Genomic DNA, 6296 nt, shown 5'->3' on the forward strand with positions numbered 1-6296 from the left:
TATATGAGGTAGGTAGAAAAGGGGAGGTTGTAACTGATATCTACTGGGATGATAGCCCTGCTAATTTTGAGAATCGTCTCTCCCTTTCATCCACATGCTTACCGTGGTGGGACTCCCAGCAGCCATGTTTTGAAAATATAACACAACCCTTTGGCCACTTTTGATTTATTCAGAGGTGTCCATCTGGCCCAAGCTTGGCCAGTATCTCTTGAGGAATGAAGGCAAAGCAGAACAGAGATGACAGACAGAGAGACTAGTTGAGTTGAGTTCAGGTCCCAGCTTCCAGCTTGCTCCCAGGGTCCTACTGTCTACTGCCCTTAGGTTCTGTTATGCAGTCCTTAAATCATATCACCCCCTTTTTGCTTTAGTCAATTTAGTAGGTTTCTACTACTTACAACTAAGAGAATATTAACTAATGTAGTCTTTTAAAGAGACTAACATCCTATTTGCCACATTTACGGTAATAGTTTTAATATAATGATTTATTATACAAAGAGAAACAACAATATCATTCTTAGCCTATATGCTTCTTAAGTATAAAACTATAATTCCTCCTTCCCCTCTTCCTTTTTTTTTGTGTGCTTCTCCTTTTCTTGTACTCTTGGAGCCCAACACAGCGCCCGACATCAATAGATGCTCAATTAATGTTTAATGACCTGAATTGAACATAAAATAAAAGGAAAGTAAGAAAGAAATTCCCCCCAAATCCTGCCACTAAGTGAATCAAACCATTTTACTTCTCTCTGGATCCAGATTTGTCCACATTCTTTCATCATTTTTATTTAAGTGTGATTCCAGATCAGACCCAGTTTTGTATTCTACTTTTTTTTCCAGTAATGATATATTATAAACATGATGTTCACAGCCTTCAAAATTGCTATTATTATTGCTTCAGTAATGGGAAAGATAAATTTAGAAAGTATTTATACTGAATATTTCATAAGGCAAAACAGAAATTGAAAGTGCTCTCATCACAGCCAACAAGGCAAATCTGCTTCTCCCCTTCTGTACTGTCTTTCCTTGCAAAATCACATATTGCTCAAATCCAAGTCTTCTCTTATACCACACCGGCTCCTGCGCTTCTGAATGTGGCTGGAGAAAATAAAACACAACCACACTGGACAGGGCTCACTGTCAATTTCTGATCACTTAACCCCAGCAGGACCCTTGATGCTGCACAGCAACCATTGCATATTTTTCGAATCTATTCAAAGTCCCATTCTCCTAGATTATTTCATTCTTTCACTTCCAACCTCTAACATCGTCTCCCCTAGCCTCTATGTGAGCTGATGACCTCGCATTCTCTTTCACTGAGATATGAGAGGCAATCAGCAGAGAACTTACAAGACCTTACTACTGCCTCTCCTAGCTAACTCCGTTTGTTCCAATATGCTCTGCTTCTCCTCCTGTTACTATGAATGAACTGAACAGGTTCCTCTTTAAGGCCAGCTCTTTCTTGGCATTGATTCTATCCTCTCTTACCAGCTCAGGGATTTTGCTTCAGCAATTCCCTACCATCCTTAACACCCCTGTCTCTTGCATCACTATTATTTTCTTCTTCACTGAACTCTTCTCATTAGATTACAAATGTATCATTACTTCTTTCCTTAAAACACACACGCACACACATGCGCACACCCAAAAAACTTCTCATGACGCACTTCACTATCTATGTACTGCTCCATTTCTTTTTCTTTTCTTTTTTTTTTTTTTTTTTGGCGGCACGCGGGCCTCTCACTGCTGTGGCCTCTCCCGCCGCGGAGCACAGGCTCCGGATGTGCAGGATCAGCGGCCACGGGTCACGGGCCCAGCTGCTCCGCGGCATGTGGGATCCTCCCGGACCGGGGCACGAACCCGTGTCCCCCGCATCGGCAGGTGAACTCCCAACCACTGCGCCACCAGAGAAGCCCTCCATTTCTTTTTAAAATTGAAGTATAGTTGATTTACAATACTATATTAGTTTCTATTGCTCCATTTCTTACCTTTCTTTCAAGCAGAACTCCTTGAGTCCAGTGGTTCTCAGAGTGCACTTTGAGATGCAGCATAAGCATTGGCACCACCCAGGAGCTTGTCAGAAATGAAAATTCCTGGGGCCCCCTTCAGATCTAATGAATAAAAAATTCTGTGGGTTTTTACCCAGCAATCTTCACTTTAGCAAGCCCTCCAGATGATTCTGATACAGGCTAAAAGTTGAGAACTACAGTTTAGCATATAGTTGCTGACTCCAGTTTCTCTCTTCTCATTGTCTCTTGAATGCATTCCAGACAAGCTTTAGATCCCTGCATTCTACAGAAACTGCTCTGTTGAAGTCAAAAATAACTTCCATTGGTGGGAGCTACATTTCCAATTGTCAGAGAGGAAAGCTATAGAGAAGCAAGATAGGAAAGCTAGGATGAGCCCAGTGGTACTGAAGCAGAGTCAGAGACAGCAGTATGAACTCATGCTTAGCTTAATATATGTATATGTATATTATATGTATGGAAATAATTCTAGGTAAGTGTGTATATATGCATGAGCATACATGTATGTGTTACCTAGCCCAGTCCACTGAGGGGACCTAGAAGCAATGACACCCCAGTAGCAATGAGCACATTCAAGGCCTAAATATTGGTTTCTAATACCGTTCTCTAATAAAAGGAACCAGGGCCCCTTGAAGAAATGGCTGACTTTAGGGCTGGGGTGGGGGAAAATATAAGATGAGGTAGAGCATCTTATAAAAGCAGAAAGTAGCAAAGTGCTACAAACAAATGTTTCTTAGTTCAGGACACTATAGGCCCTAGCTTTCTTTTTATTTCACTGGTTAATTGTTCTTAGTCTCTTTTGCTGATTCCTTCTCATCTCTCTGACCTCTAAACATTGGTGTGTCCCAGGGCTCAGTCCTTGGACGTTTTCTCTTTCCATCTACAAATTATTCCCTGGTGATCTCATCCAGTTTTGTGACTTTAAATACTATCTGCAGACCCCAAACTTCTATTTTAGCAGACACCTCCCCTGATCCTAGACTTTTATACACAACTGTCTACTTGAAATCTCAATTCAGATGTCAACAAGCAGATAAAATTCAACTTGACCAAAACTGAGCTCTCAATATCTCCCTTACAAACCCGCTCTTCCTACAGTCTTTTCCATTTTCATGACTGGCGGTTTCATCCTTTTGGTTGCTCAAGTCAAAAACTTTGGAGGTATCTTTGACTTTTCTTCTCTTACCTCACATTTAGTTCATTAGAAAAATTCAGTCCTACTGTCAAAATACATCCAGAATCCAATCCCTGCTCACCACCTCCATTGCTATCATCCAGGTCCAAATCATCATTATTTCTTGTTTAGATTATGGAACCAGATTCCTAATTGGTCTCCCTGCTTCTTCCCTTGAATTTCTCATGTTCTTAACACGTTCGCAGTTAGTTTGTAAGTCAGATCATGTCACCTTTCTGCTCAGAATCCTTTGTTGACTTCTCAGCTCTCTCAGAGTAAGAGTCAAAATCCTTGAAATTACCTAGAAGTCCCTTCATGATCTACTTAGCCCACAATGCCTCCTGACTTGGGATCCTATTATTCTTCTGCTCTCACTCCAGCTCAGCTACACAGACCTTAATCCAGGCACACAAGTGCCTCAAGATCTTTGTACTCACTGCACTTTTGGTCAGGAATGCTGAGTTTGTGGTAATTTGTTTTGCAACAATAGAAAACTGACATAGATTGAATGACATGAAATTTCCAGTCATCAACCATGTTGACCTCCAAAATAACAATTTTATATAGTTCCCCTAATAAATTGCAGCATCCGTCCCTACTCTCAACACCCCTATTTCCTTTCTCTGCTTTTCCTTCAAAGTATGTATGACCATCTATCTTACTATTTATTTATTATTTCTCACTATGAGGTAAGCAGACATCTTTTGTTCATGTTGTGTTCTCAGTGTCCAGAGGAGTGCATGACCAATAGTAGCTATTGGGTTGACCAAAAAGTTTGTTTGGGTTTTTTGTACCATATGTAAAACCCGAACGAACTTTTTGGCCAACACAATATTTAGTAAATGTTTGTCCAGTGTTGCATGAGTGAAAGGAGGTTGGTGGAGGAGGTGGGAATTAACACAAACCACTTCTTTGGCCAAAAACTCAAGCTGAAAGATCTGGTGGGAACTTGAATGAAACCCAGGAGCTCTGTACCTACTCTTAAACTTTGGAATTTACAGAAACCAGAAAATTCTAGAGAATTTTAGCTTGTGTGTTGAAATGTTTTCAATTTGACATAAAATAACTGAAGTAAAAAACTTGGATGGAAAATATTCAAGTGATTTAACCTCACATGATCAGGTCAGAAAATCTGGGAGCTAAATTTAGAAAATTGGGAATGGAAACAGCAACAATGAAACAGCCGCTTTCCTTACTCCTTTGATTTGAGGCTACTTGCAAGAGAGGAAGGAAACGCTTTAGAATTCCAAGGACGGGCTGGGCACCGGACAGCATGTCCACATTTCCATGGGCAGCATGCTCTCACCTCAGCCCCCAGGGTAGGTGGATGCCTGTGGATGGGCTGAAGCTCTTTAGATTGATTTGGGGGAGAGTCTATTTATCCCAAAAGACCACCTGTAAGAGAGAGATCTCTAGTGTTATTGAAGTTTCCCAGCCCACCTAAGATAAACATGCTTGGTAAAAAGATGGCATGAGTCTTTTAAAAATGGCGTTAAATCTCTACTTGTTTTATTCGGTACAGTCCGTATCTGAACACTGATATCTCCTCGATCTACCTTCCGAGAGTCTCTGGAACCTTCAGGCTAGAACGTTTGTGACCAAATCCTCCCTTTTCTTAGACTATTATCTTTGCAAAAAAAAAAGTTTATGGACAACTTCAAGGAAACAAAACTGGTTCTATAATCCTACCCCTGACTGTATTGGCTGTTTATATTTTCCAATACTGTGTCAAATATCATTCATATTTATATGTGTTTTAAATATAGTTATAATTATAGTATAGATACTATTTTGATTTTTTTCATGTAGCATAATTTAAAATGTACTTGGGCATATTTCTACATAATCCTCATAATTGTAATGTCAGAAGCTGTACTAGATTTCCCAGAATTAATACATGGCTATTTCCATACTTTTGGATAATTGGACTATTTATTATAAATAGTGCTTTAACACACCACTTCAGAGCCTCTGTTCCTCTCACAGATGGGGTATGCAGAGCTGGCTCTATGTGTCAGCTGAATAACTGGTGGCTTATTTGATGTGAAATGAGACTAGTCCCCCCCAATTTTTCTGTTAGCCTGCTGTATTACCTAAAATCCCCATCATTAGCGGGAGTCAGGTCAAGGCTCAAACTTCAGTTAAGTGCATGTTAATTTTACTTGGAGGGATGACACATGTGTCATTGTCACCCATCACATCCCTATCATTCACTAATGTACTGGATTGACACGCCATTCACCAGCCAGATGTGAAAAGAAAGGGACTGGGGACAGCTGGGGTTTGGCCTGGGGCATGGGCAGTATCTGTGCAGGAAGTCATGTGTCTCAGGCTCAGGAGCCCTGTGGCTGGTGAGGAGCCTCCAGGAGGAAGAAGAGGGGTCCTGATCTGGGGGTGGATGGCCTCACACTGGAATCAGCTTCCTTATACTTCACCTCTGGGTAACATCTTCCTCCAGCTCTAGGTCTTCCTCATGGTTCTGTTGTGAAACTATAGCATGTGTTTCCAATAATCCAAAGTGACCGTGACATCAGTAGACGATCTCTAATCTTGGGCACTTTCGTATCTGCTCACGATGACCTGGTACAGCGAGGCCCAGCGAATCCTTGATGGATCGGGAGCGCTGCCACTGTGATGGGCGGTGGTCTGTACCCTTTGCTTCCATTTCAGAAATGGCGTCAGCTGTCTCTGGAATATTTCAGCAGAATAACAGAGAAAGGAAGGCAACTGGAACAATTGTGTGCATCATAAAATCTCCTTTTTCCTGGGAAATGGCCTCTCTGGATGAACGAATTCATGCAGTGTTTACATGGGGAAAATTAAGTTAAATATCTCTGGCATCAACAACTTGACTACTAGCCAGCTCCAGCTGGGCAAAAGCCTTAAGTAGAAGGTGTCTCCAACGTCTGCCTCTGCTTTCTGAGGTGATTATTTTCCAACTTTGCTCAGTGCCCCCAAGTTGGCTGGCCTGCTCCATTTTATGGCCTCTTGACGTTAATAAGCCAATAATCAGCTCTGCTGTTATTCTGGGTTCCCCCTTTGACAAACTAAGTGGAGTTTCTTTAAGAAATATGTGTATTTTTTGCCAGCAATCAGAGATA

This window comes from Phocoena phocoena, chromosome 6, assembly GCF_963924675.1.
Source record: "Phocoena phocoena chromosome 6, mPhoPho1.1, whole genome shotgun sequence".
NCBI classification, from domain to species: domain Eukaryota; kingdom Metazoa; phylum Chordata; class Mammalia; order Artiodactyla; family Phocoenidae; genus Phocoena; species Phocoena phocoena.